The following is a 14,948-nucleotide window of genomic DNA, read 5'->3' on the forward strand; positions in this document are numbered from 1 at the left end:
GTAACCCAATACAATAAAGCACATTTTAAAACTGCAATTATTCACTTTTGAAAAATGTACATTTTCCCTCGAGATTTTATGTACCAACATATTGAATGGATATCATCTTAGTTCATATCAGTTCTTCATAGATTCCTATCAACTGGGCAATCATATAATCAGGATCATTAACCCTGCTTCACTGGCTACTTGAAATGTTGGACTTGGAAGGCTTGCAAAAGAGGTTCTGGAAGATTATAATGTCTCCGAGTCCATGGGAAAGTGCCCTTGGAATGACACTGCCTGGAGTGACTCGAGTTATTTGAAGAGAACTTTATAAAGTTGCCTCCAAGGAACCAAACTGTTTATTGGGAAGATGGAGGGATGAGGTCAAATTTACATCAAAGATTGCTGGTGGTGCAACGGGTCAAACATGGGCGTGGTAACTATATGTGTTTGTGGTTCAAATCTGTCAGCTGCTCCTAAAGAGAACAGTGTATCATTTTGCTTCTTTTGGAAACACCCTTTCAGAGAAGCAGGGAAGCACTGCTCTCCCATCCACTGGTTTGAGACAGAAATGACTTCATGGCAGCGGATCAGTGGGAGGGAATGGACTTCGGACCAGTTTCTGCATGTTTAATACAATGGCAGAGATGTAAACTCATTAATTTATTTTTAATTTTACCAGTAAATATAATAGAAAGACATACCTATATAATCTCCCCCAAACCATTACCTCCCAGCCTTTCCTGATTTTCCCTTGCATTATAATGGCACATATTAATCATCAAACACCAATATTGATACACTGTTATGAATTAAAATCTATGATTTGTTTGGATTTCCTTAAATCTTACATAAGGTACTATCCCTGCCATAGGATTCCATACAAGACATCATATTACATTTAGTCATCATGCCCCTTTAGCTTGCTCTCTATTGTGACAAATTCTGAGAAATTCCTTTCTATTTTTAAAATTGTCTTGACAGCTCTGACGGTGTTTGTCAGGTTTTATTTTGTTTTTTTTTTGTTTGTTGTTGTTGTTGTTGATTTGTTTTGGAGAATAGCCTGATTGGAAACTGTCTATGTTATTGTGACAGTATATACACCGTCACAAACTTATCAGTGTTAATTTGACCTTGATCACCTGGCTGAGGAAGGGTTTGTCAGAGTTCTGCATTATGAGAATGCTCAATGATGCCCCAACTAAGAAGTACACTATTGAAGAAGCCAGGTTTTATTTTATTATACATAATAATAATAATATGATAGATATCATATAATTCGATAGTTAAAACATTCAGCAGAGTTGTACAATTGCTATGACGGTTTCCAAACATTCTTTTCGTGCATGGCCTCCTTGATATTGTCTCCCCTTTACCCCCCTCCACCATTGTACCCCCTCCTCCTGAAACCCTATTCTCCTTGCTGTGTCTATGGGTTCATCAATCATAGGATGCATATAACAAAAAATGGAAAAACATATAACACAAATTCAAGAAGGTGACCTCCAATGACATAACACCTCTGAGATACATTCTAATATGGACAAGCACAAACCAAAGCAAATACCACAAACCAAAAATAAAGAAAATGTAGGACACCAGATAAGGGTCAGCCTCATCAGTAGAGCAAGCGGAATCTACTGACAATGTTGTAACTGTTCAAGCCAGATTGACGTTTTTGATCCATTATACTCATCTCTCCAAAGCTCTCTGTTAGATAACCACTTTTCTCCATGCCTCAATTGTAGATGGAGGGACTTCTCCAGAGACTTATTTCCTATGAAGTTCGACAAATGAATCTTGGGCTACCACTCTCAACCATCACAATTTAGTCTTTGATACTAGATCCTCCTTCAACTTCAGATTAAATGGTTTACCATCCTTCAGTGATGATGGTGTGCTTCCTCCATGTAGGCTTAGTTGACATCTCACTTAGAGGGCCGCTTGTTTGGAAGCAATCCTTTAAGACCCCATATGTGAAGAAAACAGATTAGAAAGTTTTGTTTTGTTTTTGTTTGTTAGCTTGTTTGAAATAGAAGTTATGAAGGCAGGATGGTGGCAGAGGGCTAAGGGTCACTGTTTGTTCATAGAGGGAAAAAGAAGAGCAGAGCAGTGGGAAAACTTAAGAACAGCAAGCAGAGCACAGAGCTGGTGTGATTTTTCTCCTAACACCATCTCCGCGCACCTGGGTATGAGCTCTGACACTTGGGCTCTGGGCACAACCTTCAGCCTGAGTCTTCATCAGACAGTAGGGTAGGCTTGTGTCTGGGCTCACACTAACTTCCCCTCCCTGTGTTTCTTGCACAATAATGCACAGCTGTGTCCTCAGCAGTTAGTGAATTCACTTGCAGGGAGAATTGGTTGCTGGCTGTGTCCCTAGAGATGGAGTTGCTACTCTTGAAGGAAGAGCTGTAGTAAGTGTTACCACTAGCACAAATCTCCCCAGTCCACTGCAGCCCCTTCCCTGTGCACTGGCGGGTCCACTCCCAGCAGTAACCACTGGTGGTGATGGAGAATCACAGACTGTGCAGGTGAGTGACAGGGTCTGTGAGGGCTTCACCAGTCCGGCCCCTGACTCCTGCAGCTGCACCTGGGACAGAACACCTTGGAACAAAGAAAACCACAGTGAGTTCCAGACAGACCTACCGTGCCTTGTTCTGATCTCTAAAATCAGGGACGATCTCACCTGGGGCTGCAGCCCGGGAAGAGAAGGAGACACAGCCACACCATGTTCTCCTCTTGGAGGATCTTGCGTTGCTCACAAACTCCAGTCCTCACTGAAAGCAGCACTGACCTGCCCAAGCTTAAAACCCTCCTCTCTCCATGGCCGAAAGAGTTTTTTGCAGGTGGGGGTTCGGAAGTGATACAAGAACATTGTGCAGAGAGGACTCTGTACATCAGCTGCCTTTGAATACAGTTGTTCCTGTGTTTCCCTTGTCCTGACAGAGAGGAAATTGAAGTGGACCACATGTAAGGAGAGGTGGAAATCCAGAGGAAATGATCACCTCCCAGCGCTTCCATTGCTTCTCCTCAAGTGATGCTGGGGGTTGTCTAGAGGATGCAAACACTCAGTTGGGAACCACTACGGATTGTAGCGCACAGCCAATGACATTGTGAATGTCACACATGAGGAAGGAAGCCTTGCCCGGGAGAAATGGCCACTCTCCACTCAGATACTCCTGCACTCCTGGGTTTGAGAAAAGTTTCCCCAGTGCGAGAGATAGCTCTGTGTATCCCTGTGACCTAAGGACAACGTTCTTTCCTTGTATACAGAAGAGACTAACTTCCTAAACTCTTATGGATAGGACAATATCTTACTGTTCACTATTGAACATATCTAGGTTCTACTATCCATTGTAATAGCTGCACAATTCATGGACAAGTTGTAATGCGGCAGGGACAACTCATTGCTCCAGAGACAACAGGCCTCAAAGGAAGCCCCTGACATTGCTAGCACACCCTCCACTAATATAACCTCACCTGCCTTTTTTAGCTGCTGTCCTCCACTGGCCTGCCAATCCCCAACAGCCTCCTGTGAGCGACCCATTTCCTGTGAAAGTCCTCAACACCCCAGGTGTGAAGGCTCATTTTCTGGATACAGACTCACTGCGACACATGTGGGCACAATAAAGTTCTTCCTTTTTGATATGACCCTTGGCAACTCCTTCAGAGCAACTCCAGTAAGAGTAGTGCCAGTGGAAACGTCACTGAGTTCTTTATGAGGACATGTAAAGTTCAGTCAAGTCGCTAATATATACCGGAAGCGCATACCTCTCTGTTATAAATATCAAACGGAAGGCATTCCGTTCAAGCACCTTGCGGCACCCAACTCCAGCAAGCCTCATCCGGGAGGCACTCGGCACCAGTTTCCAGGGTGAGTGAGCCCAAAGTTCTGAAGGAACCCCCAGAGACACTTGAGTCCATTAAGCAAGCCTCCTGCCCAAGAACAGTTATGTTAATTTACTCTGTGGATTGGGAAGTGCATCACGGTTCCACGCTCAGGCTCTGATGGAGTAGCTGTCATCTGGATCGGGGAGTCCACTGTGCAGGGATCGTAGGACAGGAGAATTTCATCCATCCGTGACTCCTGTGGGCAATGCCATCCTTCCTCCTGCTTTTCATGTGGTTCATTTTATAGAAAGTGGGATCCTCTCTAGGGAATCCTATTCTGAATTACTCAGGTGAACCCCATCAATATTGCCCCCAAACCTTCCGAATAGACCCAAGCAGGGAAAGGTCATTTGTGGGAGTTAGAAACGTTGTCTGGAAGAGCCGCATTGAAGATTTTACTTGCCCTGAAAATGTAAAGAATTTCAAACATATTTTCCTAATGACAGCATCCAGGAACCCAGCTTTCTGTGTTACAAAGTGTGGAAAATATATTCTGAAATTAATATATTTCCAAAGTAGGATAATTTTGATCCCGTCCTTCCAAATAAATGAATTATTAGTAAACACCAACTGCAATAAGAAATATGTTTTAAATAAAGTAACTTATTAAGAACAATTACATTGGGGACTGGATGATGTATTTTCTTGCACTGAGTAAGGTGGTGTGGCTGGCACCTGAGCGTGGAAAATTGTATGAAGTAGGGCAGGGAGTCAAATCGGGGTCAGAGGGAACTGTGGTCTAAGCTGTGAAGTGGGAACTTAATCCTGAGCACAGCCGCTTCCAGACCCGTACCGAGCAAGCCATGATAGCCACTTTAAACTATCTGCTCTGAAATTATAAAACAGTGATGACTGCTCAAGAAAGAATCCAAAGAAGTCTTCTAGAACCCAACTTACTTCAGTTACCAGGTAAACAAGTAAAAATCAAGCTTTCTGAAGCTTTTAATCATTGACTGAAAGTTCCAGAAGACAAACTACAGGTTATTAGTGAAGTGACCAAAGTGTCTCATAAAGCCAGTTTGCTCACTGATGATAACAAAGACAACTGAGAACTTAGACCTGGCTTGACAGTGGCTCACAGTATCAATAAAATTCCTTTTGTCACCACTTGCTATTTATATATATTTTATTTCTTTGGGGAAAATCTTGACCTTTGATCACTCAGATACAGGAAAACAGGGAAACTTTTTACCCACCGTCTTTTAGAACTCCATCAGGAACAAGACCTAGACAATTACCCTTGGAGGGACAATTGCTCTTGTCCCACTGAAGAGGAATATAAAGCCATGATCCCACAAAGGACCAGTGGGCCCTTTAATGGGAGGACTCTTGCAATTGTTCTCTGATTACAAAGAAGACGTAAAGCCTCTATGTAATATACGTGGGCTCTTTTTCTAAATTAGGGATGATTATGCTAATGCACACTCCCAAAACTATAGTGAAAACAAAAGCTTATTTGAAGATCTAACTGAAAGAAAACGCTCGTTTCCTACAATTCATGCTATTTAGTCAAGGTCTGGAAGCACCCAGGTACAGAACATTTTGCACCAGAGAATCAAAAACATAGATGTTAAGAAATACTGAACCTCCCTGCCCTACTTCAAACAATTCTCCACGCTCAGGTGCCAGCCACACCACCTTACTCAGTGCAAGAAAATGTAGGTTCTTTTGAATAGATTCAGAATACTCTGAAAGAAGGGACTAGGAAAAGATAGTGGAACACACCCTGGCCCAGCAAGCCTTGAAGACAATATCCCCACTCACAGCAACCAATCCACAGAGAGGACCCTATGGCAGGACCCACTATGTGATATAGCATCCCTTACTGACACATAGCTCTACAGGAGACAACACTGGAGACACAGTGTTAGAATTCGGCCCTATCTGACTCCACCACACCGAGGCAAAACACTAAGGGTATGCAACAGACCAGCAAGGGGGCCAGAGCAACAAAGTCTGGAGGGAATACCAAAAATAGACATTGGTGCTAGGGCATAGCACCCTATCAGACTTGACCAGAAAACACTCCTAAAGGGCAACAAACAGTCCTTGAACATAGATAGGCTTTTTTTTGTGGTAATTGTTTTTATTGTTGTTGTTTTGTTTTCTTTTGTTGCTTTGTTTTCCTCTGTCTTGTGTTTGTGGATGTTATTATCTCCGCAGGTCTGTCTAAATAAGATAGGCTAGATGAACAATCTGGAGAAGAAAACAACAGGACTGTCAATTCTGGGAGGACTTGGGAGAGGGGGAGGGGGTGAAAAGGAAGTGGTGTTAACAAACCCAGGAACAAGGGAAAAACAAGGGATCCAAATCGGTGGTGAGGAAGGTGTAGGAGGCCTGATAGAGTGTGATCAAGGGTAATGTAACCGAGAGGAATTACTGAAACCCAAATGAAGGCTGAGCATGATAGTAGGACATGAGAAATGAAAAAAGGAAATAGATGAAAGAACTAGGAAGCAAATGGGCAGTTATAGAGTTCATGTACATATGTAAATATATTTATGAGAATGGGGAAATAGACCTATGTGCATATATTTATAGGTTAAAATTAAGGTAGCAGATGGACATTGGACCTCCACTTAAGTATTCTTTCAATGCAAGAATATTTTGTTCTATACTACTGGCATTTCATGATGTTCACCTTCCTGACTTGATCGCTGAAGACAAAGCAGGTGCATAAGCAAATGTGATGAAGAAAGCTGATGGATTCCTGTTATCAAAAGATACAGCATCTGGGGTCTTTAAAGCTTGAAGGTAAACAAGTGGCCATCTAGCTCAGAAGCAACAAAGGCCACATGGAAGAAGCACAACAGCCTGTGTGATCACAATGTGTCAAAGGGATCAGGTACCAGACATCAAAGAACAAAAAATCCTATTATGAATGAGGGGGAGTGCAGATTGGGGACCCAAGACCCATCTGTAGGCAACTGGAAATCCCTTATAGAAGGATTCAGGGAGGACACAAGACAGTCAGGGTGCAATGTAGCAATGATAAAACATACGACTTTCCTCTAGTTACTAAATGCTTCCTCTCCCCGCTCCATGCACTGTCATGATCCCAATTCTACCTTACAATTCTGGCTTGATGAGAGGATGTACACTGGTACAGATAGGAACTGGAAACACAGGGAATCCAGGACAGATGATCCCTTCAGGACCAGTGCTGAGAGTGGCGATACCTGGAGTTTGGGGGGAGGGTGGAGTGGAAAGTGGGGAACTGATTACAAGGATCTATATATAATCACCTCCCATGGGGATGGACAACAGAAAAGTGGGTGAAAGGAGACATTGGACAGTGTAAGATATGACAAAATAATAATAATTTACAAATTATCAAGGGTTCATGATAGTGGGGAGGGAGAGGGAAAATGAGGAGCTGATAACAAGGGCTCAAGCAGAAACCAACTGTTTTAAGAATGATGATGGCAACAAATATACCAATATGCTTGACACAATGGATATATGTATGGATTCTGATAAGAGTTGTATGAACCCCCAATAAAATGATTTAAAAAAGAAGAAGTACAAAACCAAGGTCTGAACTTCGCTGGAGTATATGTCTTGAATGGCATTTAATCTCTATAAAGGTTAGCCTGGAACATTTAAAATAATTTAAAGACTTTTTGTGTTAAGGTGAATAAGTTCTCCCGGGAGCACAGATTTAAGATAATACTTGTTTTATTGCAGAACATTCCATTATGATGTAGAGAGTAAACAAAATAAATTTCCTTCTCTTCCCTTTATGGTGGTTAGGGTAGCAGGAAAGTAGCCACAATTCAAATGCATCCAAACCTGACTCTAAGCATGTTGGGATGCTTTCTTGATGTACACTTACCCTTGATATTAAACTCTGTCTTTCTCACCAAGAGCAGCTGGTGGGCTTGAACTGCCAACCTTTTGAGTGGAAGCCAAGTGTTTTACACACTGTGCCATTGGGGAGTCTTTTTAAACTCTGTCTTATATACAGATGTTTAAGCACTCAGCTCACAGCATAAAAGGTGGCAATTCAGAACCTGCCAGTGACTCTAGCAAATAAATGTTTGGGTGAGATCCTTCTTTAATAGTTACAGATAAAAAGATAGGCTGGATGAACTGTCTGAAGGAAAAATAACGGGACCGACAGTTCCGGGGGGACTTGGGAGAAGCGGAGGTGGGGGGTAAGGAAGTGGTGTTAACAAACCCAGGGACAAGGGAAAAACATGAGATCCAAATTGGTGGTGAGGGGGGAGTGACAGGCCTGGTAGGGAATGATCAAGGGTAAGGTAACATAAAGAAGAGGTATAGCTGTAACCCAGGTGGGGACGGACCATGATAGTGGGGCAGGAGGAAAGTCAAGGGAAATAGAGGAAATATCTAGGAGGCAAAGGGCATTTATAGAGGTCTAGACAAAGACATGTGCATGCAAATATATATGAGGATGTGGAAATAGATCTGTGTCTATATTTATAGGTTTAGTATTAAGGTGATGGAAGGATCCTGGGTCTCTACTCAAGCACTCCTTCAATGCATGAATACTTTCTTCTACTAAATTGGCATTCTATGATGCTCACCCTCCCGACACAACTGCTGAAGCCAAAGCGGGTGAACAAGTAAGTGTGGTGAAGAAAGCTGATGGTACCCGGCTATCAAAAACGATAGTGTCTGGGGTCTTAAAGGCTTGAAGATAAACAAGCGGCCATCTAGCTCAGAAGCAACAAAGCCCACATGGAAGAACACGCCAGCCTGTGTGATCACATGGTCCTAAAGGGATCAGTTGTCAGGCATCAAAGAACAAAAATTCATATCATTGGCTGCACAGCTCCATGATACGATCGCCGAGGACCAAGGGGTGCATAAGCAAATGTGGCAAAGAAAGCTGATGGTGACCGGCTCTTCAAAGAGATAGTGTCTGGGGTCTTAAAGACTTGAAAGTGAACAAGCGGCCATCTAGCTCAGAAACAACAAAGGCCACATGAAAGAAGCACACCAGCCTGTGCGATCACAAGGTGTCAAAGGGATCAGGTATAAGGCATCATCATTAAAAAAAATCTTACCATAGGGAATGAAGGGTGAAGTACAGAGTGGAGACCTAAAGCCCATTTGTTGGCCACTGGAGATCCCCTTGCAGAGGGGTGTAGAGGAAGAGATTAATCAGTCAGGGTATGATGTAGCACCGATGAAGAATACAGCTTTCCTCCAGTTCCTAAATACTTCCTCCCCCCAGTATCATGATCCGAATTCTACCTTGCAAGTCTGGATAGAGAAGAGGTTGTACACTGGTGCATATAGGAGCAGGAGGCACAGGGAATCCAGGGTGAATGAAACCTTCAGGAGCAGGGGTGTGAGGGCCGATACTGGGAGGGTAGAGGGAGAGTGGGTTGGAAAGGGGGAACCAATTACAAGGATCTACATGTGACCTCCTCCCTCGGTGATGGACAACAGAAAAGGGGGTGAAGGGAGACGACGGATAGGGCAAGATATGACAAAATAATAATTTATAAATTATCAAGGGCTCATGAGGGGGGGGGAGCAGGGAGGAAGGGGAAAAATGAGGACTTGATGCAAAGGGCTTAAGTGGAGAGCAAATGCTTTGAAAATGATTAGGGCAAAGAATGTACAGGTGTACTTTATACAATTGATGTATGTATATGTATGGATTGTGATAAGAGTTGTATGAGTCCCTAATAAAATGTTAAAAAATAGTTTTAGATAAGCCCTCCTAGCCAAAATTGCCTTATCATCTTTAATACCGTATATTTACATACACATATAGACTTATGTTGTTATATGTAATAAGTGTTATAAATATATAAAGATGAGTTGTTATATGTGATATATATAACTAATTGTGCACAATGAACACACAGTCTACACATACTCAAACCCTGCTCTTTAGTCCATTTGAAACTATAGTAACAAGGAATTACAGAGTGGAGTTCTACATAGGATTTCTTGAGGATGTTAATCTCTATAAACCTAGATCGCCTCATCTTAAATACGGAGATCAATTTTGTTCATTTCAACAGCACCATGATTTGCAGCCCAAACCTACTCACCTGGTGTAGTGGTGAAGGGGATAGTAGTCCTCTTTTCATCTTTAGTGTTATATCTGGCTTTTGCCCTATATCTTTCTAACTTGATATTCTAATCATAATCTATATTTGTTACTGTTGTAAAACTTCAAGGATTAATTTAATTGCCAATTTCTCTTTGAATACTGCTTGACAACTACAAGGTCATCAGTTCTAAATCACCATGTATCCTAAGGGAGAAACTTAAAGTGTTCTACTTCTCTAAAGAGTTATTGTCTCAGAAAAATACAGGTGATTTTTTACATGGACCTAAAGGTTTGACCTGAGTTATAATCTACTCAATTAAAGTGAATTTTGAGATAGAATAGGTACATCAATAAAACATGAAGAAGTGGAATTTTCCCAGAAACCTTTGATGCCCATCTCATGCTAATGTACATGAATATAAATGTATGTTTGTATACTATGCATATGTCGACACAGAAACATAAAGCTGGTGGTATTAAGCATTTGATTGCTATCTGGAAGGATAATGGTTCTAACAAATCGGCCACACACTATGAGAAATATGACATGATCATTCTTATAAAAATCAATATTTCTCACACATACCAGAGGGACTCGGCAGAATCCAGCCCAGGAGAGTTGCTTAGAGGGAAATTCAACGCCACTGGATCGCAGGAGGCCCATCATAAAGTTAAGTAGGCACAGATCCACGGGGTTTTGAGGGGCTGGGGGCTTTTGGCTTACCTCAGTGGAAGCCAGCTGGGGCTCGACACTAGCCCAGCTGCTGTATCTGCCGGAACTGGGACCATTTGGAGCCTGTAGCAGGGCTTGGTCTCAGCACAGCCACAGTTTTCACCTACCTGCTTCAGGGCAGGGACAGGACCCTTGCGGCTCCACTGGCAGGGATCCGTTTCTGATACATTGTTGCTTCTGTTTGCATCTCTGCTCTCTATTCCCACACAGCTTTGGAGGGCTGCATAGGGGCTTTTTCACAGCACGGCCACAGCTTGCCACACCGTGTTGTCTGAGCAGGGACTAAACCCAAACCCCCATACATCCACAGGCAGGGAACAGGGTTCAGGTACACTGCGGGGTCTGTTAACAACTCTGCTCTCTGTCCCCCCACTTCTCAGAGGCTGCTCAACAGCTTTCTTGCGACTCTTCTTGGGGCTCAGCTGCGGACTGCTGCTGGGGCTTGGGGCAGGGAGTAAGCCTGTGCAGCTCCACAGGCAGGCAGTGGGACTCAGCAACATAGTTGCTTTTGCTTCCCTCACTTCCCTATACCCTTGCTTAGTCTAATCTCACTTCTTAATTTTTCTCCCCCTCCTATTCCTTCCCTGCTCTCTCACACTCCATTGTGGACTTACAGGCACTCCCATTGCCCTAGGGCATTTGCGCCTGGGCCACACCCAGATAGGTGAGCTCCACCCTGCATAGATAGCCCAAGGCTAGGGAAAGGCCTGCTTGCTGTCCCGGGGATACTCCTCGGACTTCTCACCAGGGAGGTCCTTCCGGTGTACCTGGAAACATTTGGCAGCTCAGGCAACAAATATCAACATTCAAACAAATAGCAGGAACTTCAGCCCAGCCTCTGCAACACTGGGGCAGGCAGCTGACCTGCCACCTGGGGCACTTCTCTGATAGGGAAGCCACAGGAAGATAAAGTGGTAGGTTAATCCCATAGCAAAATCAGCTGTAGGCAGTTCAAAGAAGTATTCCTATAAGTCTTTCAGAGAGAGACTAGAAAATGGCACCTGGTCCCTCTAAACAACTCAATGCAAACAACTATCAGCCCCAACAACCTCAATGAAAACACAGGAGAAACAAAAGACAAAGGCAGAAGATGTCCTGAACATAGCAACATACATAGAAGAAGCAGATATTGAGATGCCATACAAAGAAACTCTCAGAATGCTGCTTGGAACCATGCAGGATATGAGGGAAACAATACAGAAAAAGGATGAAATGATAGAGGAGATAAAAGCCATACACCGAAGGCAAATACAGGAGCTTAGGGAGGAAATAATGAAAAACAATAGCAAAATCATGTTCCTTGAGAATCGATTGGAGGAATCAGAGAACCGCATCAGTGTCTTGGAGGACAGCCAAGCAGACTTTAATAAACGTGAACAAAATTCTAATAAGAGCATTAGATAAGCTGAAGAAAACCTAAGAGCTATGTCTGATGCTATGAAGCAGAACAATATTAGAATTATTGGCCTACCAGAGGAAGACACAACAGAAAAGTCATCTGCAACAATGGCAAGAGAATTCTTGGAGGAAAACTTCCCCAGCCTAATGAATGAAAACCAGGCCACCATCCAGGAGGCTGAAAGAACACCAGCATGACAGGACCCCAAGAAGAAATCACCAAGGCACATAATAGTGAAACTATCCAACTTTGAGGGAAAGGGGAAAGTCATGAGAGCAGCTAGGGCAAAACAAGCAATCACATATAAAGGTCACCACATAAGGATATGCTCAGACCTATCAGCAGAAACTATGAAAAAAAGGAGAGTGGAGTAGCATATTCCAAAAATTGAAGGAAAACAACACAAATCCAAGAATACTCTACCCAGCCAAATTATCGATCAAGATCGATGGAGAAGTAAAAGTCTTCCCAGACAAGGAAAAACTCAAAAAATACATTACAACAAACCCAGCCTTACAAAAGATTCTCACCGACTCAGTATGGGCAGAAGAACAACACTCACCAAGCACAAATAAGAGACCAACACATAGAACAACCTCACCCAGAGCACAACAAAGAGAAAACAGACCCCAACATAGCAATGGCTTAAGGATAGAAAGAAGTCAAGAATAATACACACACAAAACACACACTAATGAGAAAGGAAAGTAGGAAAACTCCCAACACAAAAGGTGTAAAATGACATCAGAGTCTGCCCATGGAGATAATAACCCTGAATATCAATGGCCTGAACTCAGGCATTAAAAGACTGAGACTAACAGAATGGCTTCGAAAACACAACCCATCAATTTGCTGCCTGCAGGAGACACATCTCAAGGCTAAAGACAAAATTAGGCTGAGAATTAAAGGTTGGAGAAGGACCTACCAAGCAAACAGCAATACAAAAAAAGTAGGGGTTGCAATCCTAATCTCGGATAAAATTGACCTCAAAGTGCAAACCATAAAAAGAGATAAGGGGGGACACGATATAATGCTCAAGGGAATCATAGACAATGAACCACTAAGCATTGTAAACATATATTCCCTGAATGAGAGATCAGCTCAATACATCAACCAAACCCTCCAAAAGATTAAGAAAGAAATCACAGACTCGACAATTATAGTGGGTGACTTTAACACACCACTCACCGAGAAAGAGATCACAGGGAAAGAAACTCAACAAGGAGACTAGAGAGCGAAACTCCATAATTGGACAATTTGACCTGATTGATATTAACAGAGCTTTTCATCCAAATATAAAACTTTTTTATTTATAGCTGATAAATTGAAACGTGTTGTCAGCTACATTTCAGTCCACAATTTTAACTCGGTACTTCAATCCCTATGCATTTACTGCTTATCACCTTCTCCCAAACCATTAACCCTTATACGTTAATGTGCTGAGTATCCTTCCAACACACTGATAACTAGATGAAAAGCCACTCATACTCCAGAACTTCCACTAACACCCTGAGCATCTCCTGATGCCACAACAAAGTTAACATGTGCTTAACAAATCCAATGACCACACACCCTAATCTAACCTAATGCATTCATTCTAATTCTTTGAATCAGAGTCTATCAACTTAATCCTAAACTTATGACCCTAAATCTCAAATTCAGAAACTACCCCGAATATTCTAATCCTTAAACTGTATCTCTACATCATTATACCTTAACAGATACGCTCCTAATCAACTCGAAACATAATCTGTTAGGCAGAAACTTTCTAAACGTAATGACTTTTAATCTCTCCACCAACATCTGAATCTCAAATCATCTCAATTAACCCAATTCTATCCCTTGATTCTTTTTCTTGAACCAGGAACATTGATTAATCTCAGGACCTAGCTTCCGATCTTAGGTACAGACTCTGTCTCTAACACACTAAAACCCTAATCTAAGCACCAAACCTAACACACCAAAAAAACTCATGCTGCTAAGTATGTGTGTGGATCTGTCTCCTCTCCCAGATTTTACCTAAATGTAAGAGACTGCCAGAGGTAGACATGCAAATTAGGAAATACCAACACATCCTCTGTTTACAGTTAACTTTTACAAATGGTTCGTGAAATTTGGCAAACGGAAGGGATATACAAATGTTTAAATATGACAAAAAGCATTATGACTGAGATCCATCACAGGACTCATGTTTTTCAGCTCTACTGTGTCCTACACTTAGGGAGCCTTCTCTGCTATTAGACATATGCTGGGATGTGTTACCCAATAACCAAGTTGACCAAGAGCTCAAGTACTCACTCACTAATTTGCAGGTCACAGCGTATCCTGGTTTCTCCCTCAAAGATGTAGTGAAACCGACACAGCAGCGCCCGCACGGCCCAGCGCAGCGGACACCCAGGACTGAAAGATGGCGTCTCCGGTGACCCTGAAGGAGAAGCGCCTCCTGGATGTCAGGATCTCGGAGCTGCCCAGCTAGGTGCTGATGCGGGACTTCACCCCGACGGGCATTGTCGGCGCCTTTCGGAGAGGTTACGATCGGTATTATAGCAAGTATGTCAACTTGAGGAAGGGGAGCGTCGCAGGCCTGTCCATGGTGTTGGCGGCCTATGTGGTTTTCAGCTACTGCCTATCCTACAAGGAGCTCAAACACGAGCGGTTAAGGAAGTACCATTGAGTACGCCGCGGTGAGGGCGGCCTGCTTTCCTGGTCTGGCCACTTGCCTTGCCACCACCCCCTCCCCTCCACCCGGCAAGAGCCCTTGAGAACGTGCCCAATAAAAGGTGCAGGCCTGAAAAAAAAAAAGATGTAGTGAAACCATGTTTAATGAAACAAATAAATGACTGGTTATTCTACCTTTGATCCCCTCCATTCCCTCTTTCCCAGGGACCCTCATGTCACTAGAG

The 14,948-nt window shown here is 42.9% G+C and overlaps 2 pseudogenes; both read left to right on the plus strand.

The window, feature by feature from the left end:
- The first annotated feature begins 4,724 nt into the window (after positions 1 to 4,724).
- On the plus strand, positions 4,725 to 5,460 carry LOC142443319 (geranylgeranyl pyrophosphate synthase pseudogene; annotated as a pseudogene).
- Positions 5,461 to 14,452: 8,992 nt separating this feature from the next.
- Positions 14,453 to 14,719, plus strand: LOC142443320 (ATP synthase F(0) complex subunit f, mitochondrial pseudogene; annotated as a pseudogene).
- Positions 14,720 to 14,948: the final 229 nt, after the last annotated feature.

This window comes from Tenrec ecaudatus, chromosome 3 (genome assembly GCF_050624435.1).
Source record: "Tenrec ecaudatus isolate mTenEca1 chromosome 3, mTenEca1.hap1, whole genome shotgun sequence".
NCBI lineage: Eukaryota > Metazoa > Chordata > Mammalia > Afrosoricida > Tenrecidae > Tenrec > Tenrec ecaudatus.